This window comes from Panthera uncia, chromosome A2, assembly GCF_023721935.1.
Source record: "Panthera uncia isolate 11264 chromosome A2, Puncia_PCG_1.0, whole genome shotgun sequence".
NCBI lineage: Eukaryota > Metazoa > Chordata > Mammalia > Carnivora > Felidae > Panthera > Panthera uncia.
In genome coordinates, this window is record NC_064816.1 from 69,923,402 (window position 1) to 69,947,530 (window position 24,129).

Below are 24,129 nucleotides of genomic sequence, written 5' to 3' on the forward strand. Positions count from 1 at the left end.
GGGGGGGGGGGGGGGGGGGGGGGGGGGGAGGAGGGGGGGGGGAAGGGGGTAGAAGACAAATGACAGTGAGAAAATGGAACAGAAGCCAACTGTGTACCCCTCCTCTGCCCTGTGTACCCCTCCACTGTAGACTTCTAAATTGAAGTAGGCCTGGCCTGGGGGGAAATAGGAACTTTCATCTTAAAATAAGTTCAGGGGCACCTGGGCCGCTCAGTCGGTTAAGCATCCGGCTTTGGCTTACGTCATGATCTCCCTGTTGCCCAGTTCAATCCTCATCCCAGTTCAAGCCGCATGTCAGGCTCTGAGCTGACAGCTCAGAGCCTGGAGCCTGTTTCAGATTCTGTGTCCCTCTCACTCTCTGCCCCTCCCCCGTTCGCACTCTGTCTCTGTCTCTCAAAAATAAATAAACATTTAAAAAATTTTAAATAAGTTCAGACATTTTATTCTCCCGTGGCAACTGACATATGAATTACATTTGAGATGAATCTTGCAACTGACAGTGATGTGGGAGAATTCTGTTATCAGATCACTGAAAAGGTTACGGGATCTCCCCAAGATCCAGTGACAACAAAATCCAAATTTTCTGGTTTCTTTTAAAGTTTATTTATTTATTTATTGAGAGAGACAGAGAGAGCGAACAAGAGGGGCAGAGAGAGGGGGCAAGAGAGAGAATCCTAAGTGTGCTCTGCACTGTCAGCACAGAGCCCGAGGTGGGGCTTGAACTTACAAACTTAACACACTTACAAACTTACAAACTCATGACTTAAGCCAAAACCAAGAGTCGGACACTTAACTGACTGAGCCACCCAGGAGCCCCAATCCAAAAGTCTAAAATGAATGGAGGACTGTCAGCATCTTCTAAAATCTCCTAAGTTTAACTCTAAAGAGAGGTGAGATCTGCCCATGCCAAGGACCCCACAGGGGACCCACCTCTCTGGCTCCAAGACGCCATCCTTCTCTGAGTCTAGGTCAGAGGCTCAATGTTGAAACATTTGATCCAATATCCTTCTTTGCAAGGATACCATCTAACTAGTAGTTCTAATAAGTATGAGAAAAGAAACAAATATAGTTTGGTTTTATATGGTCGTCATTTCCTTACAAGGATGGGTTGTTGCATACCCAAACCAAGTTTAAGATGATCTTAAACTCTTTTTCTCTACAGAGGCAATAGGTAGTTTCTTTTCCACACTGTATCATGCTATATATAGGAGGCTTGTGAAACATCTTACAACAAATTAGAAGGGGAAATCAAGTTACCTACACCATACAATGTAAGATATACACTGCTTTCCAGCTCTGCCTCATGAAACACAATATGTTTTATCTGGCTAGAAAATAGAGCTGATCTGTTCTTATGAAATTGCTTGTGACTGAAAGGAGGGAGGTTTTATATATACATATATATATTTTTTTTTGAGAGAGAGAGAGAGAGAAAGCATGAGCAGGGGAGGGTCAGAGAGAGAGGGAGGCATGGAATCTGAAGCAGACTCCAGGCTCTGAACTGTCAGCACAGGGCCCGATGTGGGGCTTGAACCCACAAACCTTGAGATCATGACCTGAGCCAAAGTCAGACGCTTAACCAACTGAGTCACCCAGGTGCCCCAGAGGGTGGTTATATTTTTGATCAGACCTCACTAACCTCCTTCTCTGTTCCTATTCCCACTTTAACAAATAGTATATCCTAGAAGTTATAAGATGATTGTAATCTGGCAGTCAGTATAAAAAATAATTGGAATACTCAATCACTGATTCATTGTTGAAAATACCTATTTACAAGCAAGTAGCTGTAGTCTAAATAATTGTAATGTATTGAATGTCTGTGTCCCGCCACACCCCCAAGGTTTACATGTTGAAATCCTAAACCCCAGTGTGATGGTATTTGGAAGCGGAGCCTTTGGAATGGCATTAGGCCATGAGGGTGGAGCCCTTTTGAATAAGTTAGTGCCTTATAAGAAGAATATGGCTTCTTCTCTCTGCTCCCTCTGCCAGGTGAGGCCATCTGCAAACCAGAAATGAGCCTCACCGGACACCAGGTTTGCCAGTACCTTCACCTCAGGCTTCCAGCTGCCAGGACTATGAGAAGTAAACATCTGTGGTTCAAACCACTCACTCTATGATGTTTCTGTTATGGCAGCCTTACGTGACAAAGACAATAATGGAAAGGGCAGCAAAGTCAAAGGCGGTCAGAAGCATATAGCTCCTTCCTTTATGAGTGGGCCAGGCCAGGTGGGCTTGCTGACACTGTCTCCTCATCTTCAACATGGGCCTGGCTTACAGAGCCATGAATAAGGACACAGAGCCTCTGCCATAGCATGGGTGCTAAGTGCAGGCCGGCCGTCCTGCCCTGTGCATGTCGAGGGAGGACAAAGCCTTGAGACGGGACATTGTGCTGAGAGAGTTCACAAGCTTACGATCCAGCTGGGGTACCATGAAGACATTTTGACAGTGATTCGAAAGTTCCCGTAAAAACAGAATTCACAAAACAGTGTAAATTCATATGCGTGGCTCAGAGAGTGAGGGCCTGAATTCCACAGGAGGGAGTGAAGTCCAGAAGCCATAGTGTTTGGGTCTCAAAAGAATGGGGGACCAGAGCTTGGGGAGGGGGACTGGATAGGAAAAGAGGAATTGGTATGGCTCCATTGTAAGATTTCACGACAAAATCCTGATGCAGCTTTCCTTTCTAAACACAGAAGCTGAGCCTGTGTTGTCCCCAGAAAGGGAAGTGTGCCACCACAGGGCTCCGTTCTGCGTTTCTTCCCTCTTCTGCCTTCACTCACCAGCGTTCCCTGACGGGTCCTGCTGGGTGTCTGGGATTCTCATCTCCGAATTAGAAGCTTCAGCACCTTGGGGTGCCCGGGTGGCTCAGGTGGTTGAGCGTCCGACTTCGGCTCAGGTCACGATCTCACAGTTCGTGGGTTTGAGCTCCATGTTGGATTCTGAGCTGACAGCTCAAAGCCTGAAGCCTGCCTCAGATTCTGTGTTTCCCTCTCTCTCTCTGCCCCTCCCCTGCTCTCTCTCTCTCTCTCTCTCTCTCTCTCAAAAATAAATTAACATTAAAAAATTAAAAAAAAAAAGAAGAAGAAGTTTCACCATCTTGTTCAAGCAGGGATCCTAACCTAAGTGAACATGAGCCTTCTTGGGCAAACACAGATTACTCCCTATTCCTTTCCTCAGCCCATTCCACTGGTGAGAACCCTTCTTCCAATATCTTCGGGCCGCATTCCACACTCCAAACACAGAGCACCGACAGACAAACCAGGAGTTTATTTTAGATGGCATCTTTTCAAGTCAAAACTCTTGAAGGAAATTTTCTTAAATTAAGATCCCAGGGAAAAAAAAATAATCAAATGATAATACAACCACTGATGAACATTCTGGCTGATCTTTCAATAAACTGATGATTATTTGCTAAACTTGTCCACTCAGATAAAATTACCTAGTTTTAGCACTTTTTGTTATTATTGTTGCTCCTGGGCTAGTTTTTATTTTTTATCTTACTTATTATTTTTTAAAAATTTTTTAAAGTTTGTTTGTGTATTTTCAGAGTGGGAGCAGAGAGAGAAGGAGAGAGAGAGAGATTCCCAAGCAGGGTCTGCATTGTCAGCACAGAGCCCAACACGGGGCTCAACCCCATGAGCAGCGAGATCATGACCTGAGCCAAAATCAAGAGTTGGACACTTAACGGACTGAGCCACCCAGAGTCCCCTTGACAAGTTTTTTAATGTGACTACAGAGGTTTTTTGTTTTTTGTTGTTTTTTTAATCTCTTTTTTTCCTTAGGCATGATTTTAGAAATCTCTCTCAACTTCTCTCATTTACACAAACATATAGACAGATACCCTAAACCCTAAAACTACCCTGTTTAGCAAGATCTAGAAAACTGAGGATGTAGGAGGAATGGGGTGGAAGAAAGAGAAAAATTCCATCTGAGGTAGAACATTAAAGACCTCACCCCCCAGTGCCCCATACTCATCAGCTACAGAAGAGAGGCTGGGACATATGTATCGTTTCCATAAACTGTGAGGCAGATCATAAGCAGTTTGTTCCTAAGAGCTATAGAATAAAAACACACACATAGCTTGTTTTTATGTAAATAAAAGCAAATTCAAGGATATGTTTGTGATAATGTCTGTCTGTCCTGCATTCTACAACACTTTCCGTAATGGGAAAGAAGTGTCCCATCTTAGAGCTAACACTCAGAGAATGTTTTATGACACGGGGTGTGGGGGAGAGGGGGAGATGGTAGTTGTGGTAAGGATGAAAGTGAGCAGAGGAACAGTATCTAAAAACTATCCTTTAGGGGTGCCTGGGTGGGTGGCTCAGTCGGTTAAGCGTCCGACTTCGGCTCAGGTTATGATCTCGTGGCCCATGAGTTCGAGCCCCAGTTCGGGCTTTGTGCTGACAGCTCGGAGCCTGGAGCCTGCTTCAGATTCTGTGTCTCCCTCTCTCTTCCCCTCTTCCACTCATGCTCGCTCTCTCTCTCTCTCTCTCAAAAATAAATAAACATTAAAAAAAATAAAAATAAATAAATAAAACCTATCTCTTAGAAAGTTTGCTGAGTGTGGTGTAGTGTATACATACCCCTACCCCTTCTTCAAGAGAATTTCGAGAAGGACTTCTGTTACTTCCAGTGTTTTTGGGATTAAGATTTGTGTTTCTTTTGTCTGAGATTCTTTAAGGGAATCTTAAGTATGATATAACCCAACCATCTTCAAAACTGTTCACCTAACCCCTGACTAGTATCAGCACCACCTGGGAACTTGTTAGAATAGATCTTTGGGCCCCACTTCCCGTCTGTGTCAGAAATTGTGGGACTGGAGCCCAGCGATATGGACTTCAAGTAGCCCTCCAAGGGATTCCGATGTGCAATGAATTTGACAACTATAACCTGTGGTGCATAGTCACTACTGAGAAACCATCTGTGGTAGAGGTTGTGGACCAGCCAGCACACCCATCCTTTGCTTGCTTTGAGTAAGACTGCTGAGGATGTTCTCCTGTGACCTTCTCCAGTGACTTATCCTTGGCTGACAGACAAGGATACATGCCTGGGAAGCCAGCCACCCACCCACCACCCCAGCCCCAGGGCACCCAATGACTGCTTGGTATCAGGTTCTTTACCCTAGACCCTTTGAAGGGAAGGAGGGTTCTGCCCTGTGAGCCCTGTGTATCAGGCCAAAGTTAGACTTTACCTAAGATCGCTTCCTTGGAGATTCCTTCTCCTTCCCTATCTTGCTGTCTTCACTCTCTTCCAGTTTTTTCCTAAAGACTACTCCCTCATGAAATCAGTGCACCCCAATCCCTTTCTCACATGCTGCTTCTAGGGAACCAGACTATGACATTATTAATAGTTCTAATGATTAGAAATGTTTGGAAAGCTTCTCTTAGAGCAATGATAGGTGGGAATGGTTACTGTTTGGTGGGGGGAAGAATTCCCAAATATGGGAATACCCATGGGAGTCTTCTCAAAAGTATATGAGACTATACTCTGCATCTCAGCAAGGAGAAAATAAAGGTTGGGCTTGAAACTTTTAAACTGATGGGCTAGATGATCTCTATTGACCATTCAAGTTCTGAAATGTATATGTCGTGACAATCCCCAGTAGTGAATATTATACAATTTTATTTATGTTCAATTAGATGAAGAGAAAGGATGAGAAGTCGCCAGAGGGGAAGGTATTCACATTCACTAACATAAAACAATTCATTCGACACGTTTATTGAGCTCCTATATAGGGCTTCCACAGTAAACTTTGCAAGCAAAGTCTCTCCCCTCAGGGAGCTTCTGATCTGATGAGGGAAACAGGCAGTAAACAGAGGAATATGTGTAATCTGATATCCAAGAGTGAAAAATATTATGAAGAAAAGTAAAGCAGGGGAAGGAGATAGAGAGTGATAATGGGGTGGGGGCAGGGAGCTCAGTGAGGAGGCAATATTTGAGCAGACCCTTAAAAGCAGTGAGCAAATTTCACTTTCTATAAGCAAAGTTATGAGACTATCTACTGTTCTAGACAGAAGAAACAGCAAGTATAAAGTCTCCAGGCAAGGGCTTGGTTAGTTGGGGGTGGGAGAAAGGAGGACAGGGGCAGTAGATGGGTTTAGAAGGTAGCCAGGGCCCTGACCGTGTAGGGGGTAGTAGGTCAGAGTGGAAACAAGATGTGATGGGATGCCCTCGGGGGTTCTGAGCAGGCAGTGGCATGAATGCATTTATGTTTGTAAAAGTCTCCTTAGAGAGAAGAGACTGCAGGTGGGGCAAGAGAATCAGAGACCACAGATAAAATGATATTGCAATAGACTAGGCAGGAATGAGACGAAGGTGAACAGCTTCCAGGAAAGCTTATTTATCTACTCATTGACTTTAATCCCTTGAGAGCTCTGAAGGGCCCTACAAGATGTGCACACCCTGTTTAAGTCTCCTTCCCTCTTTGCCTGATCACAACCTGGAACGGGAAGGAAGGATTTATGAAGGCACTGAGTCTCAGACATCCAGACCGAGTTAGGGACAGACAGCATTATTGCACAGGGTACCAGGGAAGTGTTTCGATCCTGGAGCCCCACGTTGACATTACTACTATTATGTTTCACGAAACAGCTCCCTGATTCCTGTTGCTTCGTACGGTACTGTGCAGGTCCGGGAAGTTTTACTGAGAGCAAGTTCTACTCTCGAAAGCCACAACGTAAGGATTTTTTTTTCCCATTTCATTTTATTCAAAGTGTATAAATACGTTGGTAAACAATACCATGAAAGAAGACATTTGATAACATCTATGCTAACAACTAAAAATTTCCACTTGGTGTTTTGCTCCCAATAAAACCTATTCTTTGTTAAAATTTTATTGTCAGTGAGTTTTTAAGTGCACAGAAAAAAGATTTCAATTACAATTTATAACCGAAGCAAGTTTGAACATAAGGAAGTCAGTTCTTTCAAAAGGAACAAAAACCCACCAGAGCTTACTTTGAAACAATATTTAAGGCTTCACTCCACGGAGATTTCTAATACTCTTTTTCTAAGTGGAATTCAATTTTCCCATTTGTAAGTTTCCCAATGTTGGTGGTTACAGAGTATGTGCCTGTGGTCAGGCGATTTAGGAAAAATGGGAAGCATGAAGGTGCTGGTTTTAAAATTAAATCTGAAGCTTTCACGTGCCTTAAGGACCACGTCCAAAAGAAATTGCTTTCCTTGGGACCAAAGGTACTATCTCGCCATTCAAAATGCAAAGGGCCAGAAGTTTATTTATACCTTCTCCATGATTTGTTTCCCAGATTTGGCTTTCTATAAGCACTTCCTTCAGGAAAACACACACTTTTCCTCCCCTGCAGCCCAATTTCCTGTAGGAGGGCCTCTTCAGAAAATGATAATCACAGCGTCCTTCTTGTGTTTTCCAGTGACACACAGAACACTCACATTCACACATACAAAACACCTTTCAAAAGAAAGTGAGGATGAAGCAGGGTAGAGAGAGTAAAGAAATTTTCTCCTTTTCCCCAAACTGCTTCTCCTTCTTAAAAACTACTCGCTGTTGCTGTGTTTTCATGGCGTATACTGGGATTTCACATCCATTCTCCTCATTTGAGGGCAGATTCTTCCTTGGGTTAGATGTAGGTTTATGTAATCTGAGCCACTAGCAGAGTTAATTCTACCCCAGGCAATTACAGGATGCCCAGGGCTGCTGTTGGGACATGCTAACCACAGACGTGTTCTTGTGTTCCAAGGTGAAGATGACAATGAGGGTGGGGAGCTCTCCAGTTGTCCGAGCTGTGATATAATCACAAACTCTGTGACGCCTCCTGTAAGGAACAGGTCTGAGCAGACCTATTTGAAGAAGGGGTGGGATAGCTGAGTTCCATAGCCTAGCTTCTTGAACACAAAGTTATCATCCAAAACTATCTGGTAAACTCTTGGAAATGCTGTGGTTTCCTCTGGATTAAGACTTAGCCGGGTCCCTAGAGATGGCTACCCACTGGGAATGGTCTCGGGAGCCTGAACAGACTAAGACATTGATAATTAGCTTTGTACACAAATCTTATCATGATCATATTTCCTCAAATCTAAGACTTCCCACACTGACTTTTCAAGAGGGAATAAGAAATGTCATCATGATTGAAGGCACATACAAATATAAATAATAAAAATATATTTCCATTGAATTCAAAGATATTTTATTAGAAATGAATATGATCATAAAAATCCTAGACTACGTTAAGCCCTTCCTCGGCTGTACATTTAAATATATTACCTCATTTAATCCGCATAAAAATCATAGCCCTCCGAGAGAGATTGAATTTTCCTCATTTTTCAGATGAGGAAACTAAGGCTGAAGAAAAATTAAGAAAAGTGTTGGCACCTGAAGTTTTGTAACTCTGATCTCATATCCAGGCCCCTGAGGATTTCTGAGATATACTGCCCTGGAAGGGAGCCACCAATGGGTACAGCCTTCCCCTTTGATAAATTTCAAGGAAAAAAGGCAATAATTTCACACCAACAGCACAATTAAGTGACCCAAGACCTTGATGTAGGTTCTGTCGTGTCTGATGGCATAAAGATCAAACCCCACTGCTTCCAAGACCAAATTTTTAGGAGATAAAGTGGTGGACTGGGAGGAACAATGGCTCTGAGGTCTGAGGAATGCAGGATTTGTTAATTACGTACTGCTGGAGCTGAAGAGTGACATTTCTAATCATGTCCACATGATAACTTATAAAATAAATGGTACTGAGGAAATCGGAAAGTAGAAAACAGGTTCTTCTCAAACATCAAACTAACCTCCAGATGAACCAACAAATTTTGAATAAAAATGGAAGTGTAAAGATCTTTATGGCGATGGAATAGTTCTGTATCTTGCAGTCAAGGTTTTTATTGTCAGTGAGTAGATTACATCATGCGTAGATTACATGCATCTACATATGTGATAAAACAGCACAGAATTTTGCACAGACGTTGCCCTGATGTCTATTTCCTGATTTTGATAGTGTACTATAATTATGTAAGATGTACCCATGGGGGGAAACTGGATGAAGAGTACACAGGACTTCTCTACTATTTTTGCAACTTCCTGTGAACCTATAATTATGTCAAATAAAAAGTAAAAACAAAATTTAAATATAATCATAAATAGAACATGGTAAAACTGAATACTGAACTTGGCATGGCCAAGGAAGAATCCAATTTTTAAAAACTGATCAATTTAACCACTTATAAATGAAAAGTTTCTAATGTCCAAAAGCATACAGTTGAAAGGCAAATATTCAGATGTTTTCCATATATACAGAAAATGAGGGTTTAGTTAAGTTAGTATCATTTATATCCTGGTTAAAAGAGTGGACTTTGGTTGAAAGGGCCAGAATCTTTGGATTAAAAATCATGGCCCCATCATTTGATGGCTGGTGACTTTGAGAAAATTACCTTCACTGAGCTTTGGCTTTACTGTCCGTGAGATAGAGATAATGGTGGTGCCTTCCTCAATGAGCTGGTGTGAGGATTAAAAGACTTAAGAATTGAATAGTATCTGGAGCACAGTAACACATGCAGCATTAGCTGGGTTCTTATAATTGTTACAATGCAATACAAAAACCAAAACAAACAAACAAACAAACAAACAAACAAAAACAAACGCTAAATCCTTCTGTGATGCCAAGCTCTTGGCTATTCAGGATCTGACTGGGGTAAACTCATTCTTGATAACTCTGACACAGATTTCCCTGATATAATTAAATCCTCAGGCTGAATCAGGCCTGGACATTTATGCTGACAGCTAATGATCTGTGGTAAGCAATCCTTACCCTTGTGGTCACCTGTGAGCTAGAATTTTTTGCTGTCTTCAACACATCTACCTCTGCGGTTATTCATCCCGTGTCCCGTCTACTGTGGTGTTTCTAGGCCACCATAACTAGGTAACAGGATGTTTGTGAGAGCCCCTTGTGCTGGTATCCGGTGTTGTGATTTGCATTCTCCCATGCATTGGGTTGCTCTTACTATCTCTGTTTCATGAAGAGATGGCAACTCAGAGAAGTTGTAGTCACTGGACTGCCCAAGGTCACACAACCAGCCAGTAGTAGCACCTAATCTCAAAACCAGCTATTCTGAATCAAAAGCCTGGACATTTCCAAAGTGATGGGAAACCCTCTGACTCACAATTCTAAGTACCATGTCTAAACTAGGATTCCCAATACAGATCTATGAGGTTCCACATTTTTCTGGCATGGGCTTTTGGACAACTTTGTTGACTCCTTCCTGATGGGTTTTCCTTTTCCTTCCTGATTCTTGCCAGTGTTCCAAATAGGAGTATTTATCATACAAGTCCCATCGTGGCAAGTCAACTGTGAGACCACACTCTATGGGGGGGCACATGTTGCTTTCTGTGCTCCTTATGATGTTTTAGAGCTCTGTTTCTCCTAGTAGATTGGAGGCTTATAAAACACAGGGACCACCTGTTGTCATTATCTGGTATCTACTCAAAAATAGCTAGTACAATAGACTGTAACTTCAGGTTGTTGGCCTCTTGATCTGGAACAACGCTTGAAAAGGCACACTTGGTCCATGTTTCTATTTAAGAAGCTCTTGTGTATATGAATGACCACCTGGATTATAAGTATAGAAATCTGAGTATCAGTTACCCTGGTGCCAAGGAAGAGGAATATTTGCTTTATTGCTAGCTCTTGGAGCTAAGAATGGAATTCTCATAAAATCACTATCCAGTGTGATCTCAGGCAGGTGATTAAATTGTACTGGATCTCTTTTCCCACATGGTGAAAGGAATTTATCACTTTTAAGGAAATCTACTCTGCAAGAGAGCACCTCCAATCCTTCCTACCTCCAAAGACATTTGAGTATTTACAGAGAGATGGGGCAAGGTGAGAAGAGGAGAGAGCTCAATGCACACATTTGGGCCTGGGCAACAACCAACACTGATGGAGAAGACAGGCAGACACAGATATGTATACACGTTCTCTCCTCTCTCTCTCTCTCTCTCTCTCTCTCTCTCTCTCATGCATACACACTCACAAATATACACATTCACCTATATATACACTCACACACATACATGCATTCACACACATACACACAAAATGTATATTTCTCTTATTATAATACTTTACATAGATATTACTTAGATGCTTTTCCTTGGAATCACAAAAGGTAGGCAGGAATGGTAGAATGGCTTTGTTATGTGTACAGAAAAAAAAAATGGCCTCTGGTCAAAATCTTCTTGCACACTTGTGGGTGGATTTGAAAGTAAGCATGGTTTTTTACTGTAACATGTTCCGTGTTTAGCTCTGCTTTATAGATGAGGACCCCACAAAATAAGAAACCAGCTCGGGAAAAGGCATTTTGGTGATCTTTTATGGAGATAGAAAGGCCTTATAGGTGCTTGCACGGCATTTATAAGAACACCCTGTTCCACACAGTTGTCTCAATCCTAAAAACATGGAGCATTAATGTTGATAGGTCACCATAAAACTGAAAGTAATTTAACAGTAGGTTGACCCCAAAAGCAAAGAGTGTTAAAGTGAGGTGGGCGCAGTACCCTTAAAAGACACATAAATCTAATGTACCAACAGCATATGCTCCAGACGGCAATGCTGAGTGCACAGGGGAGGAAAAGGCAGCCAGGTGTCCACAGCCCAAAAAGCTAAAAAGGTAATTTGTGGCTTTTAGAGGTCATGAATAATGATTTCACATGGTTTTCTTGACTTTGATGTTGTTACAGAAAATCACATGAAAATGTGTGTTTTCCACTCTATTATTTCCCTCATCTGAAACAGAGCCAAGTTTCTTTCACATTAGGAGAAATATCTCAACAGGACCAACAGTTAGAAACTGGATTTTAAATTTCTTCTACACTCGTCCTAGCATCCTGCGTGCCCATCCAGTAAGATAGTAAAGGCACAAAAGAAATCTGGTCATTGATAATTACCTCTCTACGGCCACCTAGACAATGTGAGAGACACCTGGCTGCCTTCACGTTGCCCTGTCTCCGGCAGAAGGCTCGGGCTTCTGGTGCTGGTGAGGGTTATTCCAGGAAGCTAGTGCTTGGCCGGGTTTACACAAAGGGCCGAAACAGAGTGAGAATCACAGCCCGTGATGACGTAAACCAGGTGGGTCTCCCATGAATCTGAGTCTTATGCATTTCTAGGGCTTTGCCTTGACAAGCCTGGGCCAGTGAAGGGTCCTAACAGTGGCCCTGAGGTATCCCACAGACTCCCAGCCTGAGGCAGGATTTTTAGAACGTGTCTCACCTGAACTTGCCATGTGGCTTCAGGCAGTGCATCAACTCCTACAACCCACTTTCCTCCACTGAAAGGTAGGGGGAAGGCCCCACTTACCTACTGCACAGAACTGCTTAGTGGAGTTTTAACAAGTCAGGATGGCAGAGCATATGATGTGTTTACGATTGCAAATATACTAGTGGCCAAAAGCAGCTGAGGAGATGACATTTGGTAGAAAGGAGAGCTCAGATTCCCCTTCCATCAGTGTACCCGAATGGCTTGTGGAAGTTGGACAATTCCTTTCACCACTATATGTTTCTCTATTTCCTTAAATAGCTTCTGTCATTTTCCAGATAATCACCTGGAAAATACTATGCATAGAACCTGCATAGAATCACTGTTTCTCAGGACACCTGTCTTTCATAACGTAGTGCCTACCATCCGAAGCACAGTGCTAGTCTTAGGAGCAGCCAGCCTGCCCTGCTGAGGCTGCTTTGTGCCCTCCTGCCACCCAGCACCCTTCACAGACGGCCCCCCGTGGGCTGGGCCTCCGGACGCTGGGGCGGCGGATGAGCTCAGCTCTCAGAAGTGGCTGGCCTGGCTGAGACAGGGGTGCCCTGCCACACTCACTTCCTAGAGTACGAGTTCAGCCAAAGCCACATTAAAAGATGGTTGCTTAACGTTGGCAGAACTTTTCGGGAGGCACCAAAGGAGGGTGTGTGGGAGGGGGGGAGTGGGCAACAGTGTCATAAAATGACGAAGCCGGACAAACGTTTCCTGTCCTCACATTTAAAATCTCCGATGGGGGTGGAAGGCAGCCTCAGAGGCCCGGGGCTTTCCTGAAGAAACTATAAAAGGAAAAAAAAAAAAAATGATAAAGCTGGGCTTTAGCAGGCTACTACCACCCAAACCAAAGAGGGGAAGAGAAGTTTCCCTTCAGCTCCAACCCTTGCTTGTAATCTTCAGGCTGGGTTTGCTGCAGGAAGCTTTTCAGAGGGGATGTGAGGTTTGGTTTTGTTTCTGTGGTGGCTCTTTTCTCCTCCGTGAGTGGCTGTAGGTCAGATCTAGTCTTCTCGTGTTCCCACTATAATATATTTAAGAAGTTGAACAGCAATCAGTGGCGTCTTTGTGCATCCCACACCTCCTAGTGGTCTCCAACAAAATGTATTACCTGCTCAGAAAGTATCCCTTGCTATATGAATTGTTGCTGCCTGAAATCAGGAAAATAATCTCTTTGGACAAGGGCCATAACTTGGATATAAAAACCACTGACGTAGTCGATACATATGTTTTCTTCATGGGGTTTCCAGGACAAGGGAAAATCATGGAGCCTTCCCTCTGACATCTGTCAATTTTTCAGTTGCAACAAGAATATGAGTAGCTGATATGAAGCAGAACAAATGGAAAATTGTTCAAAATACTCAGCACAATTGGCCTATTTCCTTCAGCTTTCCAAGTTACTCAAGCAATAGCGTATTGGCGATGTTTCTCATGATAGACTCCCTGTAGAGATTCAATGCTCAGGTCTATCATTTCATGACCACTTAAATCCTGCAAAGTAAAATCTCATGCAGGCAAGGCCTGAGAGACCCACCCCCTAAGAAAAAGATAAGCTCTGGGGCACCTAGGTGGCTCAGTCAGTTAAGCTCGGACTCTTGATTTCAGCTCAGGTCATGATCTCATGGTTCATGAGTTTGAACCCTGCACCAGACTCCGCACTGACAGTGCAGAGCCTGCTTGGGATCCTCTCTCTTTCCCTTTCTTTCTCTGCCCTTCTCTGTCTCAGAATAAATAAATAAATAACTTTTAAAAAGAAAAAGAAAACTTCTCCTGTTTTCAGAGTCTCCAGCCCTAAGATGGGACTGGAGATGTGACAGCAGACCCACTTAGCGAACGCATGTACACTGTGTAATTTAAATCACAGTGTGTAAGGCAGCCTTTCAAGAGACTCCACACATCTTCAGAGTTCCAGGGATTGTATTTGACTCACAAAATTTAGAATTCTTCACCCACACTTATCAGTGTCATCTTCCTTCTCCTTGTTCTACCCTCCTCTATAAAGCAAGAGACACATGTAGCTGCCTACAGCAACCTCAAAGATTTCTCCAATAAAGCAATGAAAAGTGTGTGTGTGGGGGGGAGTGGAGAATGTTCCAGAAAAGCTCACAGAGTTTTGTGGCTTAGGAGTTAAATCAAATAGCTTGGGGTTCCAATTCTGATTCTGCTAACAATTAAATAATGAAATACACCCTCTCTGTATTTCAAGTTCTTTAACATGAAGTAATTCCTTTGACCTTCATAACAAACCTCTGAGGGAGAAAGGGAAGCCTCGTCATCCCAAGTCTGCAGATGAGCAAGCCAACTCTGAGGTCTGCATAACCTGCCAAAGAGTGCATTGCTACATAGGCAGAACTGTTATCGACGCAGCCTTCTTGCTCATGGTTCACGCCATGTGGACTGAGCTCTCTCTCTCTCTCTCTCTCTGAGTCATGACCTCTCTTACCTGAACATACATACCTACTCACTCTCCACCCTCTGCGCCCCTCAGGAGCATGTGAGGCCCACCTTGGATGGCCTGAGAACATGTCACTGCATCACATGGGCAGCACGTGCTCAGTAAATATTTGGCAAATTGAAACAAACTGAATCAACCTGATCAAATTGCAAAGCAGGTAAATTTTGTGCATTACCCTTCATCCTGTAACCCCTCGTTCTTAACCTCGACTCCCGCCTGTCAAAACCTATACTTCTAGATCTTTCAAATGCATAAACTCTATGATTGATAGGGACTTAAAGTGTTCTCTATCCCTGTAAGGTGACATTTGAATCTAGTGGATGTGGCTGTAATTAATTTCAGGCACAGCCAGAAAGTCTGGGATGACCTGAGAAAGTCAGGGCCTTCTGAGCAGGCCAGAAATCACATGTAGAACTCAGCGGAACTTCAGCCTGTGCCGAAATCACAGGCATTCACAGTCACCCACCTTGGTTTTTCTCATCTATGAGTTGAAAAGTGTGAGTCATAAACTGTTGGAAGTATTTTTAACTCTCCAATTATTTGGATCGTAAAATGCAATGTTTCAACCCTAACCGAATGCTAAGGCCAATCTTAGCAACCAATTAGACAGAGTTGACTTTGAAACCAAAGAACAAGGCCAAGAGAGAAAGAGTAAGCTATTTAAAAAGATTATGTGGATATCCCAATATGTGTAACTCAAAGCACCCATGAACTCTCCATGCAAACAACAAAGTACGATTGTGTCTTCTCCTTGACGTGGACTAAGGGACACTGCATCCCGAGCGCCCCCTCAGCCCGGAGCTTGCACTCCACTTACAAATGGACACATGCTAAGGTGTCTGCATTCTGTCCTTTAAGATTCCTGAGGCTCACATCACGGGGGAGCCCACTCTTCAGCCTCAGCTTTTTCAGTTTACACTTTGAGCCACTAAGTTCTGTCGCTGCCATCTCCTGTCCCTGCCTCTCCTTCCTGGCACCTCTTACAGCCTCAGTTCAGGCCCCCTGAACCTGCAATACTCACTGAGGGATACCGCCTTTCCCTCCCCAATGGCCTCTAAGCCCTAATGCCTCCCCCAACCCCTGCCATGCCGACAACTGGCAGGCTCCCCGCCCTGGTTCTCTCTCTGTCTGCCAAACTTGCTCATGCTATACTTTGGCTCCAATGCCCACCCCAGGAACTCCCACTTGCCCTTCCAGACTCAGCTCATACAACCTGGGAAGTCTTTACTGACTGCCAGGCTGAGTTAGAATCCCTGCCCATGCTTTCCCAAAATCCTGAGTATATATCAAACACAGTGTTAATGACACCAGATAGTATTCCTATTAACTTCTCTACTTGTGTCCTTGGTTCTCACAACATGCCAGAACTTGCTGACTGGCTGACTGACTCACTAAAAGAAGAGACTGCAAGAAGTGTGGTCAAGAAAAGTCCCAACTTCCTTTGAGATTTTCCTTAGTGCCTAACACAGTGTCTGCTGCAGGTTCCCAGGTAGTTAAATAAAACTGAACTACATAATCCTTTCCTTGACCAGTCCTCATTCATTCGGTCATCAGGTATTGACCATCCAGGACGTACTGTGGAACTGTGCGTAGTAGACACTGTGGAAGAAACGACCGGGTAAACCAAGGGCCTGGAGGGGTCTAGAGTCAAGAGGCGTAATAGGTTTATAAACAGTAGAGAGTTGTCCAAGTCTGAGTGAATCACCAGCAGCCCTTTGTAGGGGAAATAGGGAAGATATAGCCATGGAGAAGAGTTTTCAGGCAGGTCTTAACTGATGAGTACGTGAATATCCTTTGTTTGAGTCTTCTTAGTCATGTGTGTACGTGTGCCTGTGTGTTTTGGATACGTGCTACTACTATCCACAAAATTCCCTGGAATGAATATTTATGCAAATGCTAATTACGCACTAATTACACACTATAATCTAAAACTCCCCTAGGTTATTTCCTGCCAACACAACGTCCCTTTGCTGCGCGTCTCTTAACATTTTAGCTGCTCTTTGGATGACAGTGGTTTTAACATTCCACAGACCCTGGTCTACCATCCCTGAACTGCTTCCTGTCCTGAGTCCTGTTAATCTCTCACGTTTATTATCATTTTTTCAGCTGCAGTCATTGCGAACAGTAGTGTGCTTCCCCCACATAATAAATATTCATGTGCTTATGAAGTCGCAGAGAAAACGTTGCTGAGCATGAAGAGTTGATGTCAACAGTCAGGAGTGGATGAAACACAACACTAAATCTATTAGCATTCCCACATCTTCCTAGAGGCTTAATTGTTTCAGACAAGAGGCTGAAGCATGGAGTTTGGAGGTTTTGAGAATGACTACAAGATGGGAAGGAAAACAAAAGATATAATTGGCAAATTATGGCTCTGGGAGTCACTTCTTTTCACAACAGCACATGGGTAAGAAGCCTTTTCACATTATCTAATTTATCCCTTGGAGACTGGGATGGTCTACTGACCCCGAGCATGAGATAGAACCTGGGCAGCGGTGAGCCAAGCCCTGCTAGGAAATGAGGAATTGCCTGCAATGGGAACTCCTAGTCTGAACTCGTACCCATATTTCTGACCTCAGACCTCTGTTCAGATGCAGCTCTTGGCTCAGAGACAGCTACTGTCATGACACAAGTGGAAATTTCTTTTTCCACAATTCCTGTCTGATGGCATCTAAGAATCAATGCAAAGTCACTTTAAGAGTGTTCTGAAATACTGCTTGCTTCTGCAGTGCATAGACTAAAACTGGAACGATTCAGAGATTAGCATGGCCCCTGCGTGAGAATGGCACTCAAATTCGTGAAGTGTTCCATATTAAAAAAAAAAAGAATGCTTTGAAATATTAACAGTTATTTGCTGGACATGAGTGCATGCAGGTGTGCACACACAGTACACTAAGCAAATGCCCAGTAGATGTATGATATTAGACAGAAGTGAGAGAGAGGACGGTGACGTGGAGTAGCGGTATAGGGTAGTAGATGAGCACTTTGTCCTCAGAAAAGCTTTGTAGTCCTAGCTCTGCCACTTACCAGCCATGAGACCTTAGGAAAGCTGCTGAACCTCTCCAGGCCTCAGTCTCATCATCTCCTTAACCCAGTGGTTCTTAAGTGGGGGCAATTTTGTGTGGGCTATTTGAGTGCCAATGACAATTTCAATGCCCCCCCCCCATTAATACCTCATAAGTTTTCATCTTATGCCCAATACTGCCTTCAATCTTTCCTGAAACCAAGACTTAGGTCATAAAACAAAGGGATGGTCAGCACAAATATGTCTAATTTTCAAGCCAAAGCCACTACATGACCAGGCGACCCAGTGGCATTGGACTATCTAACGTCCCCAAAATGTCTCTAGGCATGCAGTCCAGATTCATTCTGTTTCTTCTTTTTTTTTTATTTTTTAAAATGTTTATTTATTTTTGAGAGGCAGAGAGAGACACAGTGCAACCAGGGGAGGGGCAGAGAGACAGAAGGAGACAGAGAATCCAAAGCAGGCTCCAGGCTCTGAGCCATCAGCACAGAGCCCGATACGAGACTCAAACTCATGAACTTCAAGGTCATGACTTGAGCCAAAGTTGGATGCTTAACCGACTGAGCCATCCAGACACCCCTCATTCTGCTACTTCTTAAGGCAAGATGCTAATTTTATCTTAGAAAATGCAGCATCATCTCCCAGGCAGTGACATGCTTGGAAAGGAGAGATCTGGCCACCAATGGCAAAAATTGTTTTATCTCTTTTTAGGTTTGTTTGTTTAACAAGACCAAAAGAGGACAAAGTCATATCTTTCTCACTGACTTCAGCAAGGGCAGTGTTCTATTTAGACACCAGGAAGAACAATGTGGAAATTGTTCACTAGCAATGTGAATCATTTTCAGACAATCCCCAGAAAATCTGGGATAAGTTAGGTGGAAGAGAGATAGATGACAGTACGTGGAAAACTTTATTTATGAATGTTAATAAAATTTCTATTGCAAAGGAAATACTAGAGACAACACTGAAAAGCCCTACATTGAGAGTGAAGCTTATTCCAGCCTGACTCTAAGATGCAAACAAGCAAAGACCGATTCATTAAGTGCCAAGTTCAAGAGAAAGATGGCAGGCTAGTGCTACAGCTGGAGAAGTTCCCCTCCTCAAGGTTTTGCCAAGAGCCTGCTCACATGCCTTGCAGACCATGATAGATACGTTAGGGCAGACCTGACATCCTTGCCGAGCTTTCTTCATGTCAGGTTTTTGCAGCATGGAAATGTGTTGGTAGGTTTTGGACTAAAGGCAATCTCCCTCATTCATACCTGGGACCTTTGACAGAAATTTTCAAAATGGAAAACAAAAATGGCAGGCAGTCAAAATCAAGGTTCTAATTTTTGCAACATCTGGAGATCCGTTTTGAAGACAACGGCCGATAAAAGCAGAATGGGCTTGGATTTATATGAAAATGCACCCCAAGAAATATACAGATATTTGTTGGTTACACCATGGATTCTGACATCTTTCATTTGTTTGAGCTGTGGGAATGTTTTCAAAAAGTGTGGTGAAAACATGGTGGGACAAAGATTTTGTGAGGGCTTGATATATTGACTTCTATTTTCCACAGGTTGGAATGAAATTGTTTTAAAACAGCAATTGAGGGGCACCTGGGTGGCTTAGTTAGGTAAGTATCCTACTCTTGATTTCAGCTCAGGTCACCATCTTACAGTTTGTGGGAGGGAGCCCCACATCAGGCTCTGTGCTGTCAGCAAGGGGCCTGCTTGGGATGCTCTCTCTCCCTCTCTCTCTGTCCCCCCCTTCTCTCTCCCTGTCTCTCAAAATAAATAAATAAACTTAAAAAATTAAAACAGTGATTGAGACGTATACCACTCCTTACAAGTTTCCAGGTCATGGAAACAGTAAATATTTTAACTGCGTATAGTAACCAGAATTTGTGAGGAAGTGAGTTTCAGTTAAAGTGTCATCAAGGTAAGATGAAGGTTTCAAAATTCTAATACTGAGAAATATGCTGAATGTCAGAGTCAAGTAAAAAGCCAGGCTTTCTAAAACCTGGCTAATCCTTATTCCATGATTATATCTCCAAGAAATTGTGCCCAAATGGTGTATACTCATGGGGATTTGTAGAACATGGTAGCCAAACAGAGTGACCTTTGCAGCCCAAAGATCTGGGTTCAAATCCCAGCTCTGATACTTGTGTGGCTTTGGGGAACTTGTTTAACCTCTCTGATCCTCAGCTTCCTCATTTGTTAAATGGGAATGATAATGGTACCTGCCTGATAAGGGCTCTTTATCAAACATTAAATGAGTTTAACATCTAAATGCACATGAAGCATTTGGAAAGAACACTGCCTGAAATATTTTCAGCGTTCCATCAATTCTGGCTCTCCTCATGTCATTTCATCTTCACACAAACCTTGTGAGATAAGTACCATCCATAATTCTCATCTCACACATGGGAAGATGAGGATTTGATAGGTATATTAACTCGTTCAAGGATAGACAGCTCATAAGTGGTGAAGCCAGTACTTGAAATGACCTGCTTTCAGCCCAAAGTCCACTACATAGTATATTTGGGAATATGACTGAGAAGAGAAAGAGTTGGTTTTTCCTACTAAGGAAAATAGTTGCTAGGGCAGAAATTAGCAAAATCCCTAGTCCAGGAAGTAACTTTCCATTTCTTTCTATGGGGCATTTGCCACTCTATTCCTCTCCCTAAAGCACTCAGAATAGGAGAGAAGGGGTGTGATTACAGAGATGAACCCTTTCCAAACTCTTTTTCCCTCAATTTAATCAGATCCCTTGCTTAACACTTAGCACAAAGCAGGAATAGCCGAAAGCCTTTCTCCTTCCTCTTCCCCAACAAAGTTCACAAGAATGTGCACCTCTCATCACAATCAAGTCTGTTGTTAGTAGACTCTTGCTGACTGAGTGAACATCGGCTGACTTATGGGTAAAGGCAAAGAGGTCTAAGAGGTTCTCGCAGGATTTTAAAAGGAAGGTTAATGTTGGTGCCTGAGCCCTCTCTTTACCTGTCTTTCTCTTGGGACCCTCTGTCCCCTGCCATGATCCCTGCCCACCTCCCCTACACCACCCACCCCTACTTCTTGCCAGGAATCCAGGCTCTTTGAATTGTTCTTGGGTTGGTGAAAGTGTCCACTATGGCAACACATTCACATCAGTAACAAATGTTGAAGCTCAGTTTTTCTCATGCAGGTTTCCATCAGCAAAAGCTCCCATTCTCTTTGTACACTTTGGAAGACACCTTGTGCATTTTCAATGACTGTCCGATGGAAGTCCTTAAAATCAGGACCTTGAAGCCTTCCAACATTTGCTTCTGCTGTTCTTTCTAGACCTTGGATACCTTCTTCTTTTCCCTCAACTACCCCCCACCTGTTTGCCCTGTTAAGCCGAAAAACTCCTACACCTCCTCTAAGGGGAAGAAAAATGCCTTGCATCACTATAGATTTCCTAGCCCACATGAACATCTGTGTCCCCTGCAAGGCAACACTGTTTCTTTACATTTTTCAATTTCTCATAATCCTATCACATTTAGCACAGTGTATCATAATCTTTGTTCAGCACCAGATAAAGTCTTGAAATGTAATAGCCACTCAATAGGGTTTATTGAGAAAAACTATTAAAAGGTGACTTAGGTAGGTGAGGTTTAGTGAGAAAGAGTATAATTTTTGATATCCGAGAGATCTAGGTTCAAATTCCGGTTCAATCACCTCCCAGTTGTGTGACCATAAGAAGTCCTCTACAAACCTCTGTTTCTTCATTTATGAAATACACAGTATTGTTATAAGAAGTAAATGAGAAAAGAATATAAACAGTTTTGCTACATGGTGCACATTTAACCAATTTTTGTGTCTCTCTTAAATTTTGCACACATTTTCATGTCTTTATATTCCTCCTCTCCTCCCCGACCCACACACTATTTCTTCTTAGAACAGAGGAATGTAGCTGTTGAAAGTTTGGATAAAAGAGTATTATAATGACAGGTTTTAGAATCCTTATAAGCAGAGCCTAAGAGAAAGACAGAACCATTTGACTTAAATACTACAAGCCTGATATCAAATATACATGGATATGGATATAGGATCTTAAACCAATGGCCTTTAATATTTCTGGGCCCACTGACAAAGTTATCACCATTATGGAGTAAATATAGCAGGCTATCTTGGTTTGGCTCCATTAAAATTGTAATACATCTAACATGATTATTCTGATTCCACTCTCACCAGAAAGCTGGGCCAGCCTTCTGGGAAGAATTATGGGTCATGCTGATTTTGACTCTTTCCAGGCCCCTATGGCTGTGACATTTCACAATCAGGAAATAGCATGGCTTCTGATTATGATCTGGCTGTGAGAAGAAAGCTTCTGGTCTTATTTCAGTAAGTGGCTCCAGTAAAGTAATCAGTTTTCTGGAGTCTACCACAAACTCATATATATTTTATCTTACATGAGACAGTATTGATTGACCTAAATGCAAACTTGATTTCTTGTGTCTTCAAGGAGAGGTCCAGATCACCCCAAGACTTCATTTAGTTTTGTTTTCCACCCTATTCCTATAGACTTCACCAGGATTCTTTGAGGTCCTCAGTTCTCTAACAGAAGGGAGATCCACTCTCAGTTTTTCCTCGGTCTTTTTCTTCTGCCTCCAAGAAAAAAAATCAGAGAGCCAAAGGCAAAATCCCAAGTATAGTTGGTCTTGATGAACTATTGTCTTCACTGTTGGAGGAGAAACAGACTTCGTCAGTGATTTTTGGCCACAATCTTTAGGTCCTCCTAAAGATTCCAGCTTAAATGTCTGTATGGATGAATCTCTCTTATTAGTTCATTAATATGACTTGCACCAGGACCTATGAAAATGTGTCTTTTCAATAATTAATAGGTAACTTAATTAGCCATGGGGAAGAAGTCAGCACTTAAGACTGATAATAGTTGATTTATACAGTATATTTGAAGGAGACTGGATAGAAAATCTAAAGTCTAAAACAGTTTCTTGTTTTAAACTCTCTTTTGAACAGAAGTCAGCTCACATCACAAAAATGTTCTTGTTCATACATATAATGATTCTGTAAATACAAGTTTTAAAAAGAGCTTTAAGGCAATAGTCGCAGACAACCAAATTGTAACCATTATGTTTACCATCTTGGCCCATGTCCCAAGCTCCACATGTTTTTGGCATAGTTTTTTTTAAATCAACAATAAGGGCTCAACTATGAAGATCCCTTTTTGTTGCTATTCCAAATGAATAAGAGAACAAATCCATTTATCTAAAAATGAATTTGAAACTCTTTGGTGTATGGTGACCATATGCATCAATCCTTGAAAAGTAAAAGCAAAATATTAACTTCCCTCTCTGGTGGAACACTTTAGATTTCTGACATGAGGAACTGATCCTATTAACTGGTAATTTACAGTGGCTACTTATTGCTTAAATGTGGAAAATCCACAGGGGTAGACATTGGGACTTAAGGAAGAGAGTACCCTGAGTACAATAATATGCACAGCTAATCCTCATCATTCACCCTGTATCATTCTCCACCGTACAATTCCCTACCCACTTCCTCACCCTCCACTCCACCCACCGCACCCCCAGCTACTCAGTTAAATAAGAAATGTCTGGCAGAGTTTGCTACAAGAATGTGAGTTGCAGCAAACGGACCTGGTCTATTTATAAGAAATGATTCTTCTGCCATTTTCTTTCTTTCTTTTTTTTTAATATGAAATTTATTGTCAAATTTTCATCTCTTTCATTCCAGGATTCCAAGAAGTTCCCCTGTCTTTACTATATGATGTCCTTCACATGGTGAGAAGGAAGGAACTTTGGATCAAGGGAAAGTTTCATCTCTACGGAGGGCCAACAAACCAGCAGCAGAAAGTCTCCCTCTAAAATCCAAGAGGAAGGGGTGCCTCAGTAGCTCAGTTGGTCAAGTGTCTGACTTTGGCTCAGGTCATGATCTCATGATTCCTGAGTTCAGGCCCGTGTCAGCCTCTGTGCAGACAGCTCAAAGCCTGGAGCTTACTTTGAATTCTTCCTCTCTCTCTGTTTCCCCCCACATGTGTTCTTTCTCTCTTTATCTCTCAAAAATAAATAAACATTCAAAAAATTTATTAAATAAAAAATAAAATCTGAGAGGATAGCTATTCCATTAAGATTGTTTCATTAGGAAATTTCTAGTTATCTCATCCTTTGAGAGTGACATTCTAAACAAACCATACTGCTCCTTCTTTGCTTGGAAATCTACGTTTTGTTTTGTTTTGTTTTTAATTCAGACATAAAAAGATTTAAAAAAAATACTGCCTTCCCATTATTTTTATTTTCCCCAGAATTGGGGGACCCATCACTTCCCATAAACTGGACACTTAAATCTTCTCCAGAACAATGAGATGTCTGCTCCAGTGAAATCCGCTTTTTCTATTAC

The 24,129-nt window shown here is 42.5% G+C and overlaps 1 protein-coding gene and 1 non-coding gene across 3 annotated transcripts in view; one reads left to right on the forward strand and one right to left on the reverse strand.

Moving 5' to 3' along the window:
• SUGCT (succinyl-CoA:glutarate-CoA transferase) overlaps window positions 1-24,129 on the reverse strand; it is a 768,020-nt gene that overhangs the window by 140,105 nt on the left and 603,786 nt on the right. The gene's annotated exons all lie outside the window — the stretch shown is intronic.
• LOC125931114 (U6 spliceosomal RNA) lies at window positions 17,434-17,535 on the forward strand. Its single transcript, XR_007460371.1, has one exon. It is a non-coding gene; the product is annotated as a U6 spliceosomal RNA (small nuclear RNA).